This window comes from Neopsephotus bourkii, unplaced genomic scaffold (assembly GCF_033783945.1).
Source record: "Neopsephotus bourkii isolate Nb327-2 ecotype Australia unplaced genomic scaffold, CSIRO-AGI_Nbou_v1 NB_1663, whole genome shotgun sequence".
Taxonomy (NCBI): domain Eukaryota; kingdom Metazoa; phylum Chordata; class Aves; order Psittaciformes; family Psittacidae; genus Neopsephotus; species Neopsephotus bourkii.
In genome coordinates this window covers 2870755-2896398 of record NW_026902137.1, presented here as the reverse complement: position 1 = coordinate 2896398, position 25644 = coordinate 2870755, and the positions used below count along the sequence as shown (strand labels likewise).

The following is a 25644-nucleotide window of genomic DNA, read 5'->3' as shown; positions in this document are numbered from 1 at the left end:
AAGCATGATACTCTATGGGGTCAAAGTTCCTTTTATTGCAATGGGCTTCAGATCAGAATCTGAAAACCAAACTATTCTCTTCTAGAAAATTCATAGTTTCGAAACTATTTTTAGTTATTTTGATATGTGATCTTCACACAGATCCACAAACATTTTCCTGTGGAGGTACCCATGTATTTTGCAGATACCTGTCTCTTAATATAATTCCAGAAGTTTCCTGTATTATTTCTTGTGCTCTTCTGTACTAAAGGTGTCCATTTAATTGAAATGATGGTCCAAGCAAGTAGCTATCCTTACAGTTCAGTTCATACATGAAACTTGATTTTCAGAAGTAGCTAAGGGACTTGGGAGCACCGATTCCTTGTGCTGTTCAGCAGCCAGAGGATTTGAAAAGTCCCTCCCCTGAGGCCAACATTACCACAACATTAACATCATAAATAAGGCAATGGCTAGAAGCTCCACAGCATCACCTTTGAAGGGAGTCTTAAAAACTTACTGTATCACAAAAGCAGCTCAGTCAGGTATTTTTTAGAATATACACTCTGTTCACTGAATGAACACAGCTTATGTATCTGGGAATGTCAATAACATAGACATACATCATCCAACACAATTACTACCGGTTTGCGTACAAGAGATTCAAATCAGAATTCGAAGACAATATAAGGTGATTAAATTCCGTTATTTAGTCATAACCTTAGCAAAGCCAAAACTCAGTTTGCTGACAAAGCAGACTAAAAAACAGTTTTTAAATCCTGTGAAGGATTCCTGAAAGTTTAATCATAAACTGAACAAGAGTAAACTGTTAGATTTGGAAAGAACATGCTCTTGTACTGGAAATGACAAACTTCTAATAAGAATTAAAAGTAAATACAACCCCCTGGAATAAAATGCTACTGAATATTAGCATCTACAGCCAAAAGTATCAGCAACAGCCTGCACAGGTGCAACCATAAGAACAACCATATAGAATTCAGTACCACTGAGTCTCTCACATGCAGAACCTAACACACTTCACATCTCTTGATTCAAGGCTGGGGATAATCTGTATTATAATTTCTAAACACATTTATGAAATACCATAGATGATTTCACAGAGCGTGTTATTCAAAAGCATTCATTCAGAGCTTCAATTAATGTACAGACATGTCAGTAACACTAGTCCATAGCATGCACATGCATTTGGTGGACAAGAAGGTTCTTGCATTTTTGCCAAAGGGAAAAAAAAAAACAAACAAAACAAAACCCCAAAACCCCACAGCAAATAGATTATCTCAAATTGCACAGTGGGATTAACTGAAAAATGAATAATAATGAAATAAAAGGTTCAGACTTCCTGCCATTGGCCAAAGGAGCTTTCAAATCCAAAGCAGTCTTACAATAGTTTGTTATTCCAATTCACAGAACAAACATCTACAAGTAATTCCCCCACACACAACATTTATGCCTTATGGGGAAGGCTTTTCTCATGAACAGGTCCAATTAAAACCAAATGAGGAAGTAGGAAATTAGGGTCAGAAAACTAGAACAGAACAAGGCAGAAGATGCTGTAATGTAGACTCCAACACGATTAAGTTATTTTTACATGGACCTAAACAAACATTCAAGGACTTCATCACTAAATTTACTGGGAGATCAAAACCAAAAAAACCTTTTGGCAGGCTGCCACACTTAAATAGAACTTCCAACCTCACACAAATCCTGAGTCACGCTGCTGTTGGAAACTACTCTGCAACTGCCTTCAGAATCCTAATTTTGCCAAAGGTTTGGGACTAGTTTCTCTGCGAGAGCTGCTGTTCTCACTGCTACAAGAAAATAATTTCCTTGGCTAACTGCAGACATCATATTTTCCCAATTCTGGTATTTTTTGGCTACATCTCGATCTGCCACCTTCCCTCTGACTACCGAAGGTAATATTATCCATTTCAGCTTAAGAGCAGTGAAAGTCAAGTAAGAGAATCTGAACTAACACTGTGAAGGCTTTTGTTCAAAGGTTATTTATTCTGTGGAAAAAGTATGGCTCAGTCCCATAACCTTTGTATAGGGGATATTCTGACATCTTACTTTTGAGTACAGATAATCTCTTTCACTTCAAACAAACAAAAAAAGAGTATAATAAGAAACACTAGACAGGAATATTAAAAGCTTGGAATACATTACAGTAACTTTCACACATAACCTAAGGCGATATTCGTTATGTAATGAAATCTCATGACTTCTTTGCATTGAAACAGAACAGGTTTGGTTTATGCTGTGGGAATACTTATGAATGATGAACACAATGTGGGCCAATACTTGGCATTCTGATTCAAGGAGAAAGAATTGACCAGAGAAATTTGAATCCAACTGGAGAGTCAGAATCAGTGCTAGATAATCCAGTTAGTTTGTTAATATCTCTGAGAAGCCTTGACACAAGACTCACCTCACCTTCACGGGAAAGGTAGGAATGGCTACACAATATTCTGATTTTTTTCCAGCATCTGGAACACAACCCAAAAATTGAAGAATCCACAAAATTCTTTTGTTAGACAGGAGGGGAATAATAAGTTGGCTTTAATTGTGTTTAGCTTAAATCAGTTTTATTTCCTTTAATCCTTCTTTGACTCTTTTGTAAGGATAGCAATTATAAAAATGCGGCTCATGAGCCAGCATTCCAACCAAGTCCTGGCAGCTGCTTTTCTGTTCTTGGGTCTCATACCTGGCTTTTAGAGACAAATTCTCCTTTTTTTTTTTTTTTTTCTGTGGTGGGGCAGGTCTGCAGAAGGGATTTCCTGCATGCCCCAGAACATGAATTCAGCTGCTTTGGGCCAAGCCTGGTAATTGCAATCTCTTTTATTTTTTTTTTTTGTATTTAGATTTTGATTGTTCCTCACTTTTTTCTTTAAAAATGTCCTCTGAAGAACAATGCTTCATCCCTAATGAAATACACCCAGCTTCCATCCCTAATGAAATACACCCAGCTTCCATCCCTAATGAAATACACCCAGCTTCCATCCCTAATGAAATACACCCAGCTTCCATCCCTAATGAAATACACCCAGCTTCCACCCCTAATGAAATACACCCAGCTTCCATCCCTAATGAAATACACCCAGCTTCCATCCCTAAAGAAATACACCCAGCTTCCATCCCTAATGAAATACACCCAGCTTCCATCCCTAAAGAAATACACCCAGCTTCTGAGCTGAGCCCCCCCCACTGCTTTTCTTATTTTTTTTTTTTATTTTCTTCTCCTAAGATCAGATTTCTGACACCTGAATAAAATACTTTCCTTGGAAGTGAATACTCCAAATTCTGCCAGTGCTTGCAGTATTCTTGCTATTATACCTTTGGCGATCCGTGGCTGTAAGAAATCCACTTAAAGAAGACTGGGCATGCACCACAGATACAGTAGCGGGGGGCAGGATCTACAAAGCCTGTAGCTCTGCAAAATGTATCTCCAGAATATTACCATATGTATTTTTAAATCCTCTTTGATTAATTTTAATGCTAACCCCTACTGCTTACTTTCTTCAGTCCGAATTCCTTCCCAAAACCTATTTTTCTCACTGTGATGGATTTCTACAATGAATGATTGTGGCCATTCCACCAAGCCTGGATGCCCTGTTCAGAGTCACAAGTAGCAGCCTCTGGGGCACCCGGCAAATAAAACCTGCACGTGGCAAGTGACTTTGCATCACCCTCACATGCACAGTGTTGGTGTGGGCAGATACTGCATTCAAGCAACACACAGAGGCATTGGCCAAATGTATCATGTGTATGTGGTACTTCTAACGCATGCAGAATACATTACTCATTAGAGGAATGCCCAACTTTCTGGATACCTGGCTGCTTAGCATCCAGGAAAGCAGCCAGTTGGCTTTTCCCCATATATTCATGACATGTTATATATACTTTCTGCAATATATATGTGCCCTCTGGGTATTCACACTGGATGTGAAAATGCCTTACTAATTTTGCCCCTTTGTATAATATAGGAATTCCCATGCTGCATCCTAGCTCTAGCTGACAAGTCATAATACCTCTTTGAAATGTAGGCTTGGGGCCCTGTTGGCTTGCCAAGTTCTGTAATTTTTTCAGTTCTTTTGAGTTAGATCATCCTATTAAACAGTTCAAACATGTTAAACTCTGCCTGTCACCAAGTAGTTATACCCAGTGCTCTGAAACAAAGCAGCCTTAAACTGCTGCTCTGTGGCCATGGGAAGAACTCTGTAGTAAGCCATCAGTGTCTCTTGAAAATGTGCTATTGCTTGCCAGATAGGTGCACAGAGGCAAAAGTCAAGTGTGATTGAAAATATAAATGCAGCAATGGTTTTCTCAGTTTTATCATCATCAATATTGCCAAAGTTTGTCAAAATCGTTTGTCAAATACGGAGAAAGGGAAACCCCTTAAGACTTGTAAAATGGAAATCAAGCTTTCTGGGAGATCACATTGCATGCTAAAATACAGAGTTGTTGCAAAAATTTATGGGAGGCAAGCCCTGGGAATGTCCAATGCTGGTGAAGTGACAGAAAGCCAGTTTTTCAAGAGATTTTGGGGGTTGTATCTGTTAATTTTGGGAGGGTTGTTTGTTTTTAAGCATGCACATTAGTAGCTGCCAGAAGATTAAGAACTGGCCCATCCCCAATTAAAATCAATGGATGACTTAACAACTGAAATTCTTCAATTTAGACCAGGATTTACATCTTAATTCAGTACAGCTTTTAAAGTGTAAGTTTAGCTTTTACAGGAGAAGTTTCATCATTTGTAGCAAACACTTAAGGTGATCTTGCTGAACTGGAAGTGATGCTAAGCTATATGCTAGAAAGTGTCATGGTTTAAGCTCAGTCAGTAGCTCAGAACCACGCAGCCACTCATTCACTCCTCCCCTTTTTCAATCACTGCTCCTGGAGGGATGGAGGGAACTGACAGAATGTAACTTCCACAGGTTGAGATAAGAACAGTCCAGTAACCAAGGTATAACACAAAACTACTACTGTTACCAGCAATAATAGTAAGGGAAATAACAAGGGGAGATAATAGAAAAAAGGGGAAAAGAAAACAATTACGAGTAATGCACAATGCAATTGCTCACCATCCATTGACCAATACCCAGCCTGACCCAAGCAGTGATCTGGGCCTTCCGGGTGATTCCCCACAATTTCTATACTGGGCATGACATGCTGTGGTATGGAATACCCCTTTGGCTACTTTGGGTCAGGTGTCCTGTCTCTGCTTCCTCCTGGCTTCCCATGCCCCTCTTCACTGGCAGAGCATGAGAGACAGAGTCCTTGATCAGAGTAAGCATTACTTAGCAACAACTAAAACCATCAGTGTGTTAAAAGCACTGTTGTCAGGCTGAAGTCAAAACCACAGTGCTGCACCAGCTACTAAGGAGAAAATGAGTGCTACAGCTGAACCCAGGACAACAGGAATGAAAAGATATGCAAGCAGCTTGTACATTGTGTAACAGCTACATGCGAAAGAGCCCTGCAGCCACTATGTAACGTGAACTCTTGCACTGCATTGGCTAATTCTTCATGATCAGCTTCTATAACTGACAGATCATCCACCAGGCTGAACCATGGACAGGGCAGGCAGAAGCTCAGGAAGCCATTCAGACACTTCAGTGTAACTCATTTGTTTGTAAAGCCCAAGACTCTGGTGGTTTAACCCCAGCTGGCACCTATGCACCACAGAGCCATTCACAAACTGAAAAGCTACAAGTGAGAAACTCCTGGGTTGAGATAAAGACAGTTTAATAGGTAAAGCAGAAGCTGTGCATGCAAGCAAAGAAACCAAGGGATTAGTTCACCACTTCCCATAGTCAGGCACGTGTTCAGCCATCCACAGGGAAACAGGGCTCCATCACATGTAATGATAACTTGGGAAGACAAATGCTATCTCTCCCAACTTTATCCCCCTCCCTACTTCCCCCAGCTTTATACACTGAGCATCAAACTATATGGCACAGGATACCCCATGGCTCAGCTGTCCTGACTGTGTCCCCTCCCAATTCCTTGTGTCCCCTCAGCCTCCTCGCTGGCAGGGTGAGCAGCAGAAGAGTCCTTGACCCTGTGTAAGCTCAGTAGGGCGGCTTTCCTGGACCTAAGGTATCAAAATACATAGGGTAATTCGGCGGACCCTCAAGAGAAGATGGGAAGCGGTGGGTAAGGGAGCGGAAAACCTTTCTCCTTATAGAGCTGGACCGAGCAGCCAGCCAGCCCTGCGGTCACAGCCTGCCCAACACCGCCACCTACCGCCCGCGGACGCGCGCACCGCCCCGCACCAGCGGAACGGACAGGTCAGTTTCAGCGGCTACAACGTCAGGAAACGGCCACTGGAGATTCCCATGAAGTCGTTGCACTGAATAAAGAACCGCTGGGTTCAGCAGTATACGAGCATGCTCTTACCACAGAAGCCCTTTGGAGCACTATGACCAAGTGTGAGAACCACATTACACCAGAGCGGCACGCTTTACACATTGCCATTGGTGAATTCTTACCTCCTTCTATGTGTACAAGTGGGATGATAGCAACTACAGCATAGGTTAGTATAAAAACCTCAAATTACACGTGCTGTCCTTGAAACAGGACTTACTGAGAGCTAATAGGATAGAAGATCTTAACCTTCCAAAATTAATTCACTTTCTAAAATACAAACCAGTTGTATTTGTAAAGCAGTCTAAGTTACTATGGATTAAAACTACCTAAATTTCTCAGTCTAATAATACATTATTAATAGAAACACAATTAAAATGAAAGGTGTTATTAACCTTGAAGTTTTGGAATCATAGGGTTACCAGCCCAAAGAACGTCTTGTACAATTACAGGGAGAGAAGGAAACAGTAACACTGAAGATAGATCACTTCTAGTACATTTCGACTGAGGTTTTACTTGAGCTCTACTTCATTCTTATATGGAACTTTCCATTAAACACTTGACTTCCTCTTGAACATATGCACACACCTTCAGAAGCACGTTACGACTGCACCATCCTTTGCTTAACACAAGCCAATCCTATTAGGTGAAGGACAGGAAAAATAAAGGCTACATTAAAACAAAGTTTTCTATAAAAAAGGTCAAGATCTCTCACATGTAGCTGAAGTAAGGAGGCTATCCCAGTAAAATGTAAAGATTAATTACTTCGATATTCACTGCACGCTTTACCTAAAAGAAGTCCTACAAATCCAACAGGCAGGGAAGGAAAAGAATTTAAGCCTTCTGTGCAAGAAATATGAATCACTACCAGCAGCATACATGATCAGGAGTATAGACTTTGAGACAAAAAACTATTGGTAGGACAGCGGGATATCGGTAATTTTTCCCTTTATGTTGTGTAAAAGTGGGAATAAATTGCATGTTATCTGTGTTGCACAGGAATCACTGCACAAGAAATCAAAAATTTTAAAGGTCAGGAAAAGTCCTTAAAAATTAGGCTGTACTTAGAGATGGCTGTAGTTACCAAAACTACTGGTACATCTATATTTTTACTGATATCTACTAGAGCCTCTTTAGTGTGTACATACACCTATTTTACTCAACCTGTTCCCGTAAGTGACACCATAACTTTGTTTCAGATTCAGAAATGAAAATGAGAGAGAAATACTGAATCCTGTCAGAATGGAAGTAATCTAACAGGAAAAGATCCCATCTGGATGCTTCCAGAGGAGGGAACAATTACACCATGGGGGACCCTGCATACATTGAAGGGTGAAATGATCTGGAATGGGAAGAGAAACCAGAACTTTCTCCCAGAAGAATACTTCCTTTATCCTCCTCCACAGGTTTTCTTGAGCCAACAATACTTACGGCAATAGTTTGTACTAAATTCCTCACAGAAACTATTTTGCACATGGTCACTGTCAAACAAGTGCCTCTGAGACAATTAATTCACGGTTGATTACACACAAGATCTTAAATGGGTTGATAAAATATCTCCATTAACTCTTTAGTTATACATCTATCTGAACACACTTTCAGGCTTACTGGCAAATGCAACTAGTTACAATATTAGATCATTGTCTTTCACCAAAAATAGCTTTAATGCACATGCCCATCTATATCTAGAAATCTGAAATATATAAGGAACCTTCATAATAGCATAAGAATATTCCTTGCCAGATTGTATGATGCTTTTAAAAATAGAATACAAGAACTTTGCATTTCCTTAGAAACACCTCCAGTGCAGAACCTAAGAAGGTTTTATTTCTGTTCTTCAGTCTCTCTTGTGACCCTTCAAGCAAAAAACACATAGCAAAGTATAATCACAGACTGAGTAAAAACAAACAACAAATAATTTCATTAAGACTGGATTCATACCACTGACTTCAGGGAGAAAATTCATGAGCACAAGTTAATGTAAATAAGTTTAGAATGGCAGATTTAAAACAAGCAGGGGTTTTTTTGCATAAGGCTGTATTTGTTGCATAATAAAATTCCAATGCAGAATGACAGATTTACCATGCAGTCTAAACAAAAAGGATACCACTGTCTTTCAGCAGCTCTGCAGTAGCACAAGGTCACTTATTCTTCCCCAAGAAATAAGCTACTTCAAGTCCCATTTTTATCATGATACTGTTTGTGGCTGGGAAATGATAGAACAGAGACCATTATACTCCAGAACTTGTCTGTAAAGATTTGCTTCCTGCACCCCATTCACATACCATTTTCTGAAGGCACTGTGCTACACTCATGCCATGCAGGTGTGATGGTTCAAACATGTACTATGTATTTTCAGTATTCTAACCTCCATTTCAGAAGGATACAGCCATAACCAGCTGTGAATGATCCAGATCTGAGTGAAAAATACATCCATTCTCCAGCTTTGTCACTGGCCTGTCGGCCTTTGCTTTTCTGGGATAATTAAATCTGGTAAGCAGTTTGCGTTTGGCTGTGTTAGCAGCCAGCCAAACTGACAGTAAAGTGAAAGGAAGGCTACTTCTCACAGGGTTTGTGTTGAGTCGTACAAAGGTCAGGCAATGGCAACCTTAGCACACCTCATACCCCCAGTGGGCACACAGACAAGAAACGATATTAAATTCTGCATGAAATACTGAAAACCCATATTTTTTCCCTCCAAATCTATAGTATGTGGACCAGCATAACTAACCATTCACATGATCATCATCTTATGCCATCATTGCTCAGCTATTACAGAGATTGAAGCTGCCTTTCAAGAAGTACTATAAATACATAGAAGACCTGCTCTGCCTTTTACAGTCTAGAGACAGGAAATAACAGCATGTATTCATTTCTACATAGATAAAACTGTGGCACAGAGAGATTAAGCCATCTACTCTCTGGGAGCCTAAACTGGAAATAAAACTAAGGTCTCTTGAGACAAAGCTTATTGCTTTATCACTAAGGGCATGCCTGTTCTTGTTGCGTTCTCCTAATGAATGCAGGAGATTTTCAGTTGTATCATTTGGCCCTAGTTAGTTTTTTGTTACTGCAGCCAGGCAGAATGGAGAAAAAGGAGTTTTCTCAGCCTCCTGGAACTAATCAATATAAATGAATGAGAAACAGAAAATTATGAAATCTGACAACAGTGTAATGTATATACATTTATACTTTGGAGATCTAAGACCCGTTCGAATACTCAGCTCTCCCTCAACACTCATTTTCAATTCTAAACTTTAAAAAGCAGCAGAAAATGTTGTTGATATTGAAAGATTTTTAGCTCTATATGTAAATTTTAATATGAAAGTCTTCAGATTGAAGAAAACCAAAAAAGCAGAGGGGGGAGGGGAAGAAAGAAATAAAAATCCCCATAATAAATAATTCCCCAGTCATTACCTTGATTACTAACGTTTGGATTAATTTGGAAATATGTTGGACCAAGAAGTACTTTGAGCATTCTCAGGTAAGCCAGCAACAACTGAAAGCCAATAACAACAGGTAATGATAGACCTTCTTTGGCTTAGACATTCTGTCTACTCTGTCTGCTTTACAGACTGTAATTGCTGACTTTTTCACCACGAGGTCACCACTGATCCTTATTTTTCATCATTCCTGGAAATGTGCATAAACACACTAAAGACTTCTAAAAGCTTGAGGCAAAGCTCAGTGTTCCAGGCAAGACTGCCAATGAATTTCCATTTACTCACAGTCTTTAATTCCAAAAGGTACTTAAAACATTTAATCAAGACTTTTTTAGCCTTTTTTTCTCCACAGTGCTTCTCTGAATACAATCCTTCTTCCTCTAGTTGTAGAAGGCATTACAACATGTTTAGATACATGATTATTAATGAACCTAGTAGACTGGCATAACTATCTCAATTTTTCTAATTATTTACCATTCCATGACTCATTAATGCACAAAGGTTGTAGACACCAAGTCTGAAGTTGCCCATTGCTGGCACAGTGCTTTGTTAGAAACCCCAGGAGCAGATGGGTGTGGGCATCCCTCACCCCTCCTGTAAAATGAACTGCTTCTGTCACTACTGAGAACCACTGCCCCTTCTACTCTTACCCCCACCACTGCTAACATGAACAGCAGCAGCAGCAAAAACCTTCAGACACCAAGACTCAGTCAGTAGGAACAATAACAATTCAGACATTTCACACAGTATCACAGTATGTTAGAGATTGGAAGGCACCTCAAAAGATCATCTAGTCCAGTCCCCCTGCCGGAGCAGGAACACCTAGATAAGGTTACACAGGAACGTGTCCAGGCGGGATGCATTTCATCAGCAAACAGAAAACACAAAGAGAATTAAATACATAAAACCTACAATTGTTTGAGCTTTGCCAAAAGGCTCTAGATTCACCTTAACTTTGCTATAAGGACTGGAAATGATTGGGAAGAAAACCCAGAAACTCAGCTAGCCTCTTCAATCTCCAACAATTTACTCTCAGCAGTAATTCACAAATCAGGTGCTCTCTTCGTTCTGACTGTGTTGCTAACCCCATTCAATCCTAAGATTGATTTTTTTTCTTTTAAGTCCTAATTATACAAGTGGCACTGAAAAAACAACATACTAACTCTCAATCATTCTGTGTGCAATGGTCACTGGACAGTTTGTCTACAATGAAGACTGAAAACAGAACTGAATTGTTAACACTGCACATGCCTACAAGCTGCAAAAGCAGAGCAATTTAAACAAAGAGCAGAACAATTTAAACAAAAAAAATTGGTTATTGACTTTTCAGAACACTTCAAAACACAAACATACTATGCAGGATGCATATGGAATTACTGCATATTCATCTGCATGATTTCAAATGTTTAATCTCCTTAAAAGCTAAGCCAAAACTTAATACAGTCCCCTTTTGTTCAAATAGATTGCTACTTTGCTAAACATAGTAACTGAATGGCTTATGGGCTCAGTAACAATACTGAGCATAGGAATTGTGCAATACAACATTCTTTGCACCAGTAATGCTGGTGACAGGATTTCACACTAACAAACACACAAACTAATTTCTCCTTTTAGTCTGTAAGCCCATATTGATAAAGTCTCCCAAATAGCTCAGCATACCCGTTTCAGTTATACAAATCTTTATGGGCTCAGAATGGAGGGCTTAACATTGGAGATGATAGATACATTAAAGATCAGGAGGGCTTTGCAACCCTGAGGCACTTAAAATTGCAAGTGAGTAACGCCTTCTCTTCCTGGCTTTGCTTCCTCCGGTTATAAAGTGCTTCCTTTGCATTTTGTCCCAGAGTCTGGAATTCTCGTCACTAACAGGCTCACCCCAAGGATAAACATGTATAAAATAAATATAAACAAACTCAGTCCAAAATCAGCAAAGGATTTTTACTGAAGACAGACCTTCTTACGAGAGAGAGAGAACTAGATTTACATTTCAGGAGTAAAACATGAGGAGTTTTGTGGTTGTCAGTTTGGTTTCTAGGGTTTTTTTTTAAATAATGAAAAACATGGAAAGAGGGTTTAATCCTCTTTTTCAGCTCCTATAAATATTCTGCTACCTTATATTTAAAGTCAGTACTTTTTCACGGTATTTTGAGAGTTCTTACATTAAGATACTAGCTGCTTCAGATGCATTTGCTTATGTTCATTTCTAAATAGATGGTGAGTGAATGAAATGAGCAGTTCTACCTAGTTAGCATCAGCTATGTTACAATATTACTTGATACTATAAATTTCAGAATGATTACTTAATCATATTTAAGAAGCCCAAACTCTACATTGTCCAGTTCCATAGCAATAAATTGTTCTGCCCCAGCCTGCTGGGCAGCCTTGGGAAGGTTACTGCACATCGCTGGACCATAGCTATTCCAGCAAAAACGGGGATGCTGATATGAGAACACGATGAAATGCTTTGAGACCTCCACATCACAGGCTTCTTCTGATCGGTGGGTATGCGCTAAGGGTGAAGATATACTAGTTGTGCACCAGACTGAAAGACATTTATCACAGGAAAGATTATTATTCTTGAAGGGCTCATTTCTTCTGTGGTTTTGAGTTTTTTTCAGCATCCCAATTGATCCATTTGCTGTTCAAATGTCAAACCACTTCTAAAATACTTAATGCATAGAGTCTGACTCCATCTGTTTGTAAAAATACTATGTTTTCATTTGTTAAAACTAATAGGATATTACTAACATTAGCTTTTATTTTACTATTATTACCAGTGCTCTTATATTTATAGTATAGCACATAAAAATAAGAAAACTAAACTCATACTAACCCATGTGACCTTTGTGCTGAAAACCCCCCACAAACCCCACATAAAATCAGAAACAGACTCTGCCCATGTTTGAGAAAAGCCAAAAACCTTTAAGGATGACTTTTGATTAATCAGACTTGCAATTAAAAACATATATGCCAAGAAAACATGCAAGTGCTGAGACAGACCATAAGCCCAAATCCAGTAGCTGTACAGGGAACAAACCAGACTAAATCTGCACATGATCTGTGCTGATTTAGCTGCTTTGCCACAATAACAACATACACTTACTAAATATTTGACCACAATTAATATACAGGCTCCATTTTTTGAGCAGCCTTTTTCACAGAGTTGACCAGCACTACCACAAAACTGATTTAAGAGGCAACAATGTTGAGAAGTAACTGAGAGGAGATTTTGGAACAAGCCCTCAACTACAAAAAAAAAGTGTTAAGAACAGTTTAGGAACTGCCCGGGTAAGTAACAGCTCTGCAGAGAAGAATTTTGGGGTCCTGGATTAAGACAAACTGAAGGGGAGTTAGGAGTGAGCCTTCGCCATGGCAAAGTCTAACCATGTAAATAAAGCCATAGCCAGCAAGCAGCAGGAAATGACTGTTCCCCCTTACATGATGATGATAATTTTGCCTGGCACATGTGAAGCTGCATCTGGTCCTGGAATACTGCGTCCAGTCCTGGAACACCTTGTTACAAGACAAGAGGAACAAACCAGACAGCGTAGGAGAGGCCGAGAACTTTTGGGATTGGAGCACATGAGGTGTAAAGGCTGATGAAGTGGTTGCTTTCAGCTTGGTAAAACCAAGGGCTATGGAGCCATGTGTAGTTGTCACTGCCTAAAGTGGGTGGGCTACAGAAAAGCTGGAGAAAAAACAGCCTTTTAGAGGGGCGTAGTGAAAAGACAAGACACAGTGATCACAGGTGGCAGTAAGGGAAATTGTTAGTGGATCTATGAAAAAAAAAAATAAATTCAGAATGAAACTGATTAAGTGCTGGAACATGTTGCACAGAGAAACTGGAATCTCCATCCTCAGAGATTTTCAAAACAGGACATGGTCCTGAGAAACCTGCTTTAACTTAAAAAATGGCCCTGCTTTGAGCGGGGAGCTCAAGGTCTGGAAAACCTCCACAAATCACTTCCAGCCTAAATGTTTTTAGGGTTCTGTGATTTCTAAAGAGGGATTAGATTTAAATAAAAATACATATACAAGAGATCCTTGAAATGCAGTCATAACATTGCTGCTTTAGCTTTCTGAGAAATAATAAGAGCCAATTAAAACATACATCCCTTCACTGTATGTGAACTTAGAATGACCAAGCATACTTCTTTATAGGTAAATAATCACTGGAATTCTTTCAGAATACAGTGTATCCAGCTATTCTAAGAATCAGAAATACTAGAGCACCTTTCTTTTAAGCCGCCTTTTCATCTCCTGATGGAACATCCCAGTACACCCTGTTCATAGCCTAAAATTTACAAAGGAAGAAAACTTCTGAGAACTAAACAAGATAAAACTAGAACAGAACACACTCAATGTATGGAACTACCATGACATTTCATTAAGAACTTGTTTGGCAACCTGGCTGCCTAGCTCCCTAGGACAGATGGAGTTCACGGGACCCTCAGTAGCCTTACACCAGGACAAAAAGTAAATGTCAGCTGGGTGGAATGCTGACTGAGAACTCCACTGCTGCTAAAAGGGAGTGAATGCACCCCACTTCAATTCCAAGGGATGGAACTACTGCCCTCTTCACTTTTCCTTTACATATGCAATGCTAACTAATTTTTTTTTTTTTTGAAGTTTGGCTTAATATCTTTTTAGAAGAGGCAGATGTTCCAGATCCAGGCAAGAACATTGTTTCAGCACAACAAATTCTGCCAGAATGGACAAACACAGGTTCTTGGCCACATACAAGTTATTTTATAATCTGGGCATGATACATCCCATTTCCTATAACCAGGCTCTTGCACATACCAGGGCTGCAAATTGTATTGTGGGTCCACTTTCCCACTTCTCTTTTGCATTAATAAAAAAAAAAAGAAGAAAAGATTTAAGTTATATATAGAAAACCTGCAGAGCATTTATGTCTGTTCCTTACCCTTCCATATGAGTTTTTAGGGCAAAAGGGCACAATGTTTGAGAGAAGTGCTATATGAAAGCAGAAACCACCAGTGGTGTGTTTGGTTTCTTCATAATTAAAAACTACCCAAGTTCAATTTCTGATAGCAGATTTAGAGGAAATACTTTTTTTTATTATTAACACAACAATGTGCTCCTGTTTTCTACATCACAGAATCTTACTTTGATTAAAAGCCAACTTATTTATCATCAGCTCATTCAAAACCTTTACATTTATCAGACCAATGACTTACTGAGAGTGATCTGCAGAAAATTCATTAGTTTAACAGGTTTATTTTTATTACACTCTGATTCCTAAACTAAGAGTGTTTTCTCAGCATGAAGTAGCTGCAGTTAAGTAATCAGAACTAAAAGGGTTATTGCTGGTATGTAACACAGGAAATTAGTAAGATTTATATGGTTACTGTGCCCAAAGCCACTGCTAATAATAATGTTTCTTCAATCCGGGACATGAAAGTAACACAGCAATGTAACAATATAGTGCAGGACACATATATTATTGGGAACTAAGTGAATCATTTGTGATAACCAAAAGACTAAAGCAAAACAACCCCTCCTATAAAAAAATCTTTTATCTTAGCTTTGTAGAGAAACCATTCCAGATTACTGTTCTACAGGAGCTATAAACACTTAACGGCTAAATGTCCTATGCTATGAGAGCATTATTTATGCTAAAAGCTAGTATTTATATCAGTTTATTCCTGGGACTCTTCTTCACAGATGGAAACAATGAACAGAATGTAAAGTAACAGTGAAATGCATTCACCAAGCCACTGTTATCTCTCAGATGTCTCATCAGTTTGCATAAGCCTCCTGGCAGGCAAAATAAATTTGGAATATTGCACTATGTGAGTCAAGAAGGGGATAAACACATAACAGAAGAGAACATAGCAGGGAATATCAGAGCAAGAAGATGAAACATATTGCTAAATCAACCTCCAGACTGCTTAAGATTCTTTATTAAAAAGGAACTCATTGCCAGCCACTGTTGTAAAGTGTAAATATACAAAGAATGAAACAAACTTGAGGCTAGTCCTCAACAGGCTCAGTTGGTTAAGATGAAAAAAAAAAATAAAAATTGGGTGTTTTAACAGTGCAGTATTGACAAAATACTTTTTTTTTTTTTAAGTGTTAAAGAGGAGATTGTGTGATTGTGTTTTGTAAGGTATCTTTACATCAATATATTTCCAATTTAAAAGGGTGGGGAAATTGTACTTGATCAAGTTGTCCTTATGTATCACCCCAAAACCAACCAACCTTGGATTCTTCTGGGCAATTAACTAAAAGCTGTACATATTTATTTTTAAATTTAATTATTTCTAAAGATTTGTGGAAACTGGTTTCTGGTCATAGGTGCCAGAATCAGTGCTGTTGTGTGAAGGGGAACACTTAAGTATCTGTAGGTAGGTCAGAAGACGGGCAGCGTGGAGTGAACCAGAGCAGCAAGTGTTTATTTCCCATCTGCTAGTTTGGGAACTCAGGACAGAGTTGTGGATAGAGTGAGAATATTTTGCTGGTAAGCAAAGAAACCAGGAGGGGTTTTAGTCAGTGCACTGAAAAGCATTTGATAATGAGGCCAGAGAGCTGGGGAATGCTATTAATGCAGTCGGTATGGAACAGAATGGAGTTGAACTTAGAAGAAAATAGACTGTAGCAATTCTGCTGTTTTCAGAGAAATTTGCTGCTTGTGTTCACCCTGTTACAGACTGCAAACAGGGGAAGTATCAGCAGAACAAGGAAAAGTAATTCTACAGGCAGGAGGTCTGCTACACAGAATTGGGATCTGCTAGAGAAATTAAGATCACTGATAAGAAGGCCTTTCAGATCTCCTTAGAATGCAAAAAAAATCTGAGCTTTACAAAGCAAGCTTATTGTCTAACTGTTCGCCCTTTAATACACAGTTTACTGTGTACTGCCCAGTAAACTAGACTTACCCTTGCAAACTTATAAAAGACATCAGTATTTCCCAGATCTTCATTACTGTTTTGTAAGTTGTGTTTTGTAAGCTGTGTTTTGTAATGGGTTTGGGGTTTGTTTTGGTTGGTTGGATTTTATGATTATTTTTTAATACACATTGAGAACACAATGTGTGTTAAACCCAGGCAGTACTGCATTTCACCATGGCAGTAAACAAATTAAAAGTGCCAGTTAGCCAATTCAGACAATAAAACAGAACTGACCAGGGTGTAATTTATATGCTGTCATATCATTCATCACAAGAACATTAACCTTTAAACTGTGGCTAAAGCAATTCCAATTTCATTACTCCCCAGAGAATTCACCTTGGTAATACTCTGCATCCCCTCTGGGCTTTTCTGTGCATATGTAGGGGGTCTTCCTTTGATCTGTCTCTGCTCTAGAGGGAGGGCAATAGTCAACTCACATTTTATGACTTAGAGCATTAAGCCCAAAATAATTCTAACACATATTTCTCCTTCCATTATTGTTTCTAATCCTATTTCTCATCTCTGCCTCCTCTGATTCACTTCTGTCATTCATCTGTGTCTCCTCAAAGGAAACTGAATTGCATTTTACCACTGAAAAAAATAGACTTCAAAATCCTTACATTGATGGTAATGAGAACACACGAGTAAGATTCAACATAGACAAACTTCCTTTCTACAAATTGCTTCATTTCTCAGTGCATATGTGGAAAAGAAAACTACCTCACAAAGGAGATGGGAGAACAGAGCTGGCATGAGAGAGCTTCCTCACTTCCTCATTTGGAGCTGTCAGCAAAACCAGAATTGGCAGTTTGCAGGTAAGAAACATTATTTACTGCTTTTTGGCCATATACAGTATGTGGTAACCATTTCTTTGCGATTCCAACATTTTTTCTGTGTAAATAAAGCCAAACTTATGGGAATTGTAATGCAATCCCTAAGACAATGAATCAACTGTTTACCTCAAATTTGGGAAATAAAGCATATGATCTAGTTGAAGATGTCCCTGCTTATTGCAGGGGTTGGACCAGATAACCTTTGAAGGTCCCTTCCAACCCCAACTATTCTATAATTCTATGTGGAGCATGATCTCAGACAAATATTTTTGACAGTTCAATCAAATGTGTGCCTTGACAATTAATATGCATGTTCTTCAAATATTTACTATGTGCACCTTGTTCAAATAGTACAGCAATTTCAGGTATCATACCAAGTTTATTATTTTCAAAACATTTTCCTTAAGGAATTTCAGGCTTCCTATAACTCCCTCACATCTGCCTTTTGTAAATTGAAAATTTCCAGCAGTGACCAGATATGGACATACCTGGACGAATAAGAACACTGCTACCTCCTCTCCTAAGTTCAGCTCTCCAGCACTTGCAGCTTAGGGATGGATCCAGATGCTACTTACGCACATCTAAATCCCTGATATTCTTTTTCCAAGTTCTTATCTAGTGGCCCCAGAACTGCTTATGCAAACATCTTCCTTAGCTTCCTTATCTTCCATTTTATAAGCCAATATCAGGGAAGAATGACCATACCTTTTAGATACATAATAGATATTCCAACTGCACATGCACAGTTCACTTCTGTTTGACAGGTATGCCCCAGCAAGTACTGTATTTCTTCAGCAAACTACTGTTTAATCTAACTTACAGAATTCTCTGGAATTCTGTTGGATTAAATCTGTAACACACATAAAGATATCACAGCTGCTACCACTGGACTGCCTTCTGATTTCATATTGATTTACAGCAGCAAAAGTCCCCTTCAGATGTTTCCAGTTTCTGTTTATTACAGACAGAAAAGATAATTGTCCTTGGTCAGTGCTGCAAGACTGTAAATATCTATAAATCCTTAATATTTTAATGTACCTACAAGTGTGGGAAAAAGTACCTAGCAAATCAAGATTTGTCTCTCAGCTCAGTAGCATTCTGGAAAACTTTGAACAGCAAGATTTAAACTGAAGAAAACATGGAGATTAGGACAGCGTTAACACCAACATTTTACTTCTAATAGCTTCACTCCCTTTGGGGCCATAATCTACATACACTTGCACATGCAAGCGTCAGCTCTCAGAAGAAGGAATGAACATTAGTGTTCACAGGACTGTACCCTTTGAACTCAAAAACATTTCTGGCTTGATATAGTTAGTTTTCCACTCTACTTTAGAAGATGTTAGTGACAGGATTTTTTGAATTAGATATTCTCAAGAGAACTCAAGTGATGTGACAAAGATAAATTGGGGCCAACCATCATCCAACCGATTCAGCATCATTACAAATGTGCAAATAAACAATCAGTACACTGAGCCTAGAAGTAATCTGTATTTGTCATTGTATTTGTTGATTTGTTCATTGAAACCTTTTATTTACAAACTTTCTGTCGATTTTACCATCATTTTAAATTTGACAACACCCTGAAGTTAGGTAATGGAAGGTAGAAGCTGTCACACATAATCATTCTCTTTTACAGTGCAGTAAATGTCTAGTGGCTAGTAAGTACATGATAAACTTACACCTCATCTGCTGTCATTGACTCTCCTATTAATAGCTCAGGTACATAAACTCTTAAGTTATAAATGAAACATACCACTTTCCTAATAGAAATGTATTATATAAAATTAGGGTTAAAATTGGGTGACATGGTTTAGTGGGAGGTGTTCCTGCCCATGGCAGGGGGGTTGGAACTATTCTATGGTTCTATGAAGTGTCTAGAATATAGCAAGTCCCAGAAGGATACTGCTGTTGCTATCAAATTTGGAAAGTTTAGCAAATTAAGGTGACTCTCTAAGAAATCTTCCAATGCTGAAGCAGATGCAGCAAAAATAAGCAGCAGCTTTAGACAGGTAAAGGATGCAATTCTTTTTCCCTCCCAATGGATTTATGGCAAGTATATCCCAGAGTTCATGGTGCTAACAAGTAGATGCAATCCCCCTCAGCTTCCCAGGATCTCTTTTCTCATGTGATCTTCATAACTGTATTCCCTGAGTATTCCTCTCTTGTAGCTGTCAAGATATTTAGCCGCTGATCAGCTTGGGATAGATTTATTACTGCATCAATTCTGCAGATAATGGACTAAGACACAGTCTTTACTGTAATAGAAAGTGCAAACTCAGAAGCAGATTTATGCAATCCAATCTCCTTGATCTTACGTGCTGTTAGAATATATTACTGTTTGTAAGCTTCGCTTATGTCAGTCATAGCAAAACCTGAACTCAGGATATTTGCTTGGAGACTGATTGTTTTTCCTGCCCACTCTATACTCGTGCTTCAGCCCATTTGCCGATAGTGGTCAAAGCTTCTGTTAAGACAGCGAATTTAGGCTAGTAGAAGACTGCTGGATTGAAAAGGGAAATACAGATTACAAGGACAACTATGCCCTGAGAGCACTCAACAGCAATACATTCAGAGATGCTTGAGCTAGGTGAGGAAAACTAGCTCAATAGCTGGTGCAGACACATTCACAATATGGTATGCACCCTAAGCAACTTGCCTAAAGGAGCTACCACAGTGCTAAGTGCAGCACTGTACTGCTCAGGGCAATGCATGCTCTGTTTCTGCAGTACGTCAATCACAAAGAAAGTCACTAGGTTTTGATTTCAGGACCTTGGAGGAATGGCTGTAAACTGTTTGATATGCTCACCATACTGGATTTATATGCTGAGTGTAGCTTGGATGCTAACTGGTATTTGTAGAAAGAAAAAAAAAACAACAATGCAAAACCCCCCCAAAAACCACAACCCTCCTGCTGCTTATATTTCTCTTTTTTTTTTTTTTTTGGCTCAATAGGTAGAACTTCACTTGTGAATTTTAGTTTATTTCTAAAGGGGTGCAATGTTACTTGTGAACACCCGAGTTCCCAAGACCACCTCTGAAGTTTTATAGTAGCCATGATTTCAGTATAATTTCAGTAAATGTTTCATTATTTACTGAGACTGAATATGCCAGATGCCTTCACTTAACTTCTATTCACGGAAACATTAAAACCAGTGAAAGGTTAAGCAGGATATTAAAACTTCTCCTCTTGTCAAACACACATGGAGTTCAGCCATTTAATTTAATGTTAATTAAAGTGACAAAGAACAGCTGAGCTCCACTGAACTTGTCTGGAGTGTCCTATTAATGAACAGACACAGAAAAAGGAACATCTAGGAGAGACCTAGCAGTGAAGCAAGCAAGTTGCCCTCTACATCAGACAAGAGAAGAGACAAGAAGATTTTCACAGCAAAAGTCACAAGCTGCATTGTGCCTATTATATATTATGTTGTGCCTATTAATACAGAAGTTACTAAACATTAGCAGTTTCTAGTTCCCCAAGTTTTTATTACTGAAGCATCACAGGTTTTCAACTAAAACAAGAAATGTTTTCATGAAAGTCATATAATTTAAAACTTTACTGAAAGAGTAATAAAACAGTGGCTGCATTGAAAAAAATACAAAGAGCCAAAGCCAGAAGGATGCTTCCCTTTGCATCTGTAGCCCTGCATACTATTAGCATTCCAGAAGGGATTGTGCAATTCTGCAGCAGCAAAGCAGCCATGGAATAGATTCTCTGGATTCATTGGACTGACACAAATTAGAAGTAGCTCTGCCATCAATGCACTTAAGTGCATTGCAAAACCAAAACTTTGAACTGTACAAATCAGGCCTGGAGATGCTCCACAGAGCAGCTTGCTTTCAGACTAGGTAGGATTAGACAACAATTGCATCTGCCATCCTTTACTTACAGCTTCTAAGAAAGCTCTAAAAGGTAAGGCTATGAGTGATAACAGCAGGAAATACACACAGAAAACTTGAATTTACAGGGAGTGGACAAGTGGCCTCAGCCAGCCCAACTTGTTGAAAGTATGTGGGGAGATGCCAGGCAATTTCAAGCCACTGTCTCCAGTTGTGCTTCAGTTATTTGGCCACTTTCAGCAATTTGTGGTCATAATTTGTATTCATTATCAGAGCCATCAGAATGTTCATCTCATTTTCTAGCATATGTCTTTGCTTAGGAAAAAGCTGTCTAAATACTTTGTCAACTTATACTGCAGCTGGCATGAAAACAATTTGTTTTTTTGATTTCCTCCTGTCTTAGTTTTAGAAGACAAGAGATTGAAGGGGTCAGAAGATGTTTGCATTTTTTTTTTCCTAGCATCACTTCTGTATCAAATTACAAACAATTTATTATACATTTATATTTTATCCTTAACAGCCACCACAAAAGCAGCATGGACTATGCCTAAAGTATAACACATACTAATGTTCACTTAAAGAACTAGGAAAAAACACCCCACAACACCTTACACCTACATAATTATATTTGCATACCAATTCACAAGGCTTTTGTACTGTGATTTTTCTAGAGGTCATTGAATCATCAACCTATGATTCACTTGTACACACCACCATGAATGGAAAACAGTCACTCAATTTTATGATTTAAAAGTTTGCCCTCCTGTATTTCAGTTCTATGGGACTTGGACCAAGAAAACTTTTCTGTTTGCATATTTAGATCTTGTGACTGTTTCATGAAATCAATTAACCCAACATTATTTACCAAGATATCATTGTCCCTAATAAAACATGCACTTACATTTTAAGATAACAACTGGAAAGTTCAAAAGGACTCCTGTGGATATACAAAATAAGTATAGGATTTATGAGAAACTAATAGGAGGAAAAGATGTTTATTTATGTATCATAAGATGAGATATATTAGCCTGTCAGCTATTGCATATAACATGACTAAATTTAATCAAAAGAATAGCTCGTAGTGTTTTGTGAATTTACAGAACGAAGCAGCATTCAGATGATAGAACAGGTATTTTAAACAAGTCAAACGCAGCAGCTGGAAAAAACCCACACTTAAAAATAGGTAAGAGCAGACGTTCTTGTGAAGCATTAGTAATCACAACAAATAGCATACCAGGTTACTACAATAACAGCTCCCCAAGTTCTGCTAAGATATATTTAGCAATATTTTTGCATTGTCCTTACATTACTACAGAATATCAATGTTTTGTCTCTTTATCTTGTCTTGAGAATAAGTAGCACTAGAAGGTGGCATTTGTTGTTTGATGTCTTGCAGAAATCCTACTAGCTTTAAATGTAGCCTCTAAGTACCATTTAAGCAGTACCATCTAAGCAGACAAGAATGCTGGTTAAATTTGTAACTTCCATTACAAAGGAAAACTGAATCAGCAACATAATCCTTCTCTGAAAAAGAACTGGGTGTACGCTCATATTTTCAAGTAAAAAAAATAAATAATCCAGTATGACAAATACAGTTTCCAAAAATCCAAATATTTTAAATAGTTTTTTGTCAAAATAAAACTAGGCAGCCCAAGCTCCAAGCAGGTATATACTGATCCCCATTCTAAGAAAAGCCTCAGCTGCTCCAGGAAACGTAAGGACATTCTACAAAGTCCTCTTGAAGTTAGGGCAAGTGCTATCAGGGAACATAAAATTCCAAACATCCCCACTTCAACCCAAAGGCGTCAGGCCTATCAACCTTATCAGTCCTCAAAACACATGGCAGGGAACCAGCAGGTCCCGTGAGCCTTCACTTAAGATGGGGTTATTTGCACTTCCATTCCCGTTTTCAAAACAGATTATGGAAGACTTACAGTATTCTGGTGAAGAAGCTACAAATACTGAAAATCTATGATTTTTAGCACACTGCAAGTCAAGCAGGCAAGCTTCTGACAGATACATGACAGATCATTAGTGGAAGTGCATTAAAATAGATACATTTTTGCTTCACTAAGTCAGTATTTTTCAAATAAACCCCCACTATTTGATTTTAAATTTTCCAAGCCACCTACTCAGAATATCAGAATCACAGTTTTGCTGTATCACAAGTATCTTCGTTTCCAACTCTTCCACAGGTATAATTTTGCAGTTTTGTATCAGTTCTCTCTAAACTATCTTTCTAATAGGAACTATATTGACCCAGGTAGCTACCAAACAAACAGTGCCAACAGATTCACACATTACAAATCTAAACCCAAATGTTACTTACATGAAGTGTTTCCTCCTAGTCTCACAAAACAGATGGTGGCACCTTCTCACAAAAGAAAAAAGCAATTCTGCAGAGGCTTAGAAGAGTTTCCCAGTGGTCACCTTGAATCTGTTTTCCAATTTTGCACATTAAGAGTGCTGTGCTCTCCCAAATGTTTGCTGCCTCCCCCACAAGTGAGCCTGTGCTTGCAATTTAGAGCCAACACCTTCCACCTGGAACAGAAATCCTCTGAAATTCACAGCTGCTTTGCTCCCCATATTCCAGTCCATCCTAAGGGCTCTATCATCCTCTCTTCTAATCTTAACCCATCTCATGAGAGAAGATACAAATACCTGGCATAATATATAAATTCCCATGCCAATTTAGAAACAATAACTTTTTGGTTTATCATATTCTACCCAGCAGCTGCTTAATTTTGAGATTTTGGTTTGAGGGTGTTTGTTTTCATTCTCCCACTCTCTAAATTAATAATAATTGAAAATTTGATTTAAAAGGTCGTTCTGGAAGATTTACATAGTCTTTCAAGAGTAGAGTTCAGTCCTTCATACCCAGGAATTATGGTCAAGTCCCTAATATCTAGTATCACTTTGAAGTTCAAGTCCATTACCTCTGCCTGTCCCCTGTATCAAAAGTCCACAATCATGCCCCAGCACTCACGGATCCTCGCTTCATACAGACTTGTGTTGCCACCAATTCTAAGATAAGACACATTATGATAAAGCTGGGTTCTCTTCTGAGTGCTCAATCTTTAGAGTTGGGTACCTGCTTTTCTGGAATAACTGTTTTTGGACATCCCTACAAGAAGAGAATGTATGTCGAACTGTTTCTTATAAAACCAACATACTTGAAGAAGGGGTCCATGCCATTCCTCTGTAACTCATGTGATCTAGCTTTTATTGTATAAACAGTCTCCTAAAACATGACTAAGAAATCTCCCAAATTGTGGCTGAAGTGTTGGTCACAGTTCACATTTTTATCACCTGTATACACACTTGGTTGTCAGACAACAGGGTCAGGTGATGACTAGTTATTAAACGACAAGCAGAAGCATGTTGGGCCCAAAGACTTTTCCCAGCTAGTTAAGATGCTGCTGACATTGGTCTTTTATTCCCAGTTGCCTACGGGCTCCCTAATTAGACTCTCTTCCCCATCATTCACAGCACTAACTAGTCACACAGGTAACAGCATGTTTAAACTACTTTGCTGAGGTCTAATTATTGCATTTGATGACACCTGCATGAGGCTATTTCATGCTGTTATGAAATATTAATTGCTTTCTGTTTTATAGAATAGAACTTATATTTAAGAGTGGAAAAAACTCCAGTGGCTTTATAATGCCTTCCCCACCCCCCCACCCCCCCCCCCAAAAAAAAAAAAAAAGAGATTTTCCTCACTATCACTAAGGTAGCAAAATAAAGTTCTTTGCCACATTTTCTACACTGTCTTGGGCTGAAATTTTCTAACATAAGCTTGAGCCATCTAGATAACCTCCAGATATCTAGTGGCAAAACCTTTATCTTCTACTGAAAGTTCTTGATTTGGTTGGAAGGACTGAATGGAGGATGTCTTGGTCTTCTGAGAACAAATGAACACATCACCTCAGTTAACAACTGGCAAGTACCTTGGGTATGCCTTGCTTGGAAACTATACTAACACGATAAAATACATGTCCTGGGTTCAGCAGTAGCAGTCATTTTTTCTCCTTCTTAGTAGCTGGTGCAAGCACTGCGTTTTTGACTTTCAGCCTGGGAACAATGCTGATAACACCGATGGTTTTAGTTACTGCTCAAATGTTTGGTCTGGCCAAGGACTTTGTGAGTCTCATGCTCTGCCAGGAAGGAGGGGAAGCCGGGAGGAAGCAGAGACAGGATACCTGACCCAAACTAGCCAAAGAGGTATTCCATACCACAGCACGTCATGCC

At 38.7% G+C, this 25644-nt stretch overlaps 1 long non-coding RNA gene across 3 annotated transcripts in view; it reads right to left on the bottom strand.

Annotated features, from left to right (window-relative positions):
• The window catches only part of LOC133224229 (uncharacterized), a 134035-nt gene that overhangs the window by 89394 nt on the left and 18997 nt on the right, over positions 1-25644 (bottom strand). For 2 of the 3 annotated variants that reach the window (XR_009728797.1, XR_009728796.1), the window contains exon 1: positions 6858-6996. The exons of the other annotated variant lie outside the window; for it this stretch is intronic. This is a non-coding gene — a long non-coding RNA (uncharacterized LOC133224229). Of the gene's footprint in view, positions 1-6857; positions 6997-25644 lie in introns of those variants that run through there. 3 annotated transcript variants of the gene reach the window in all.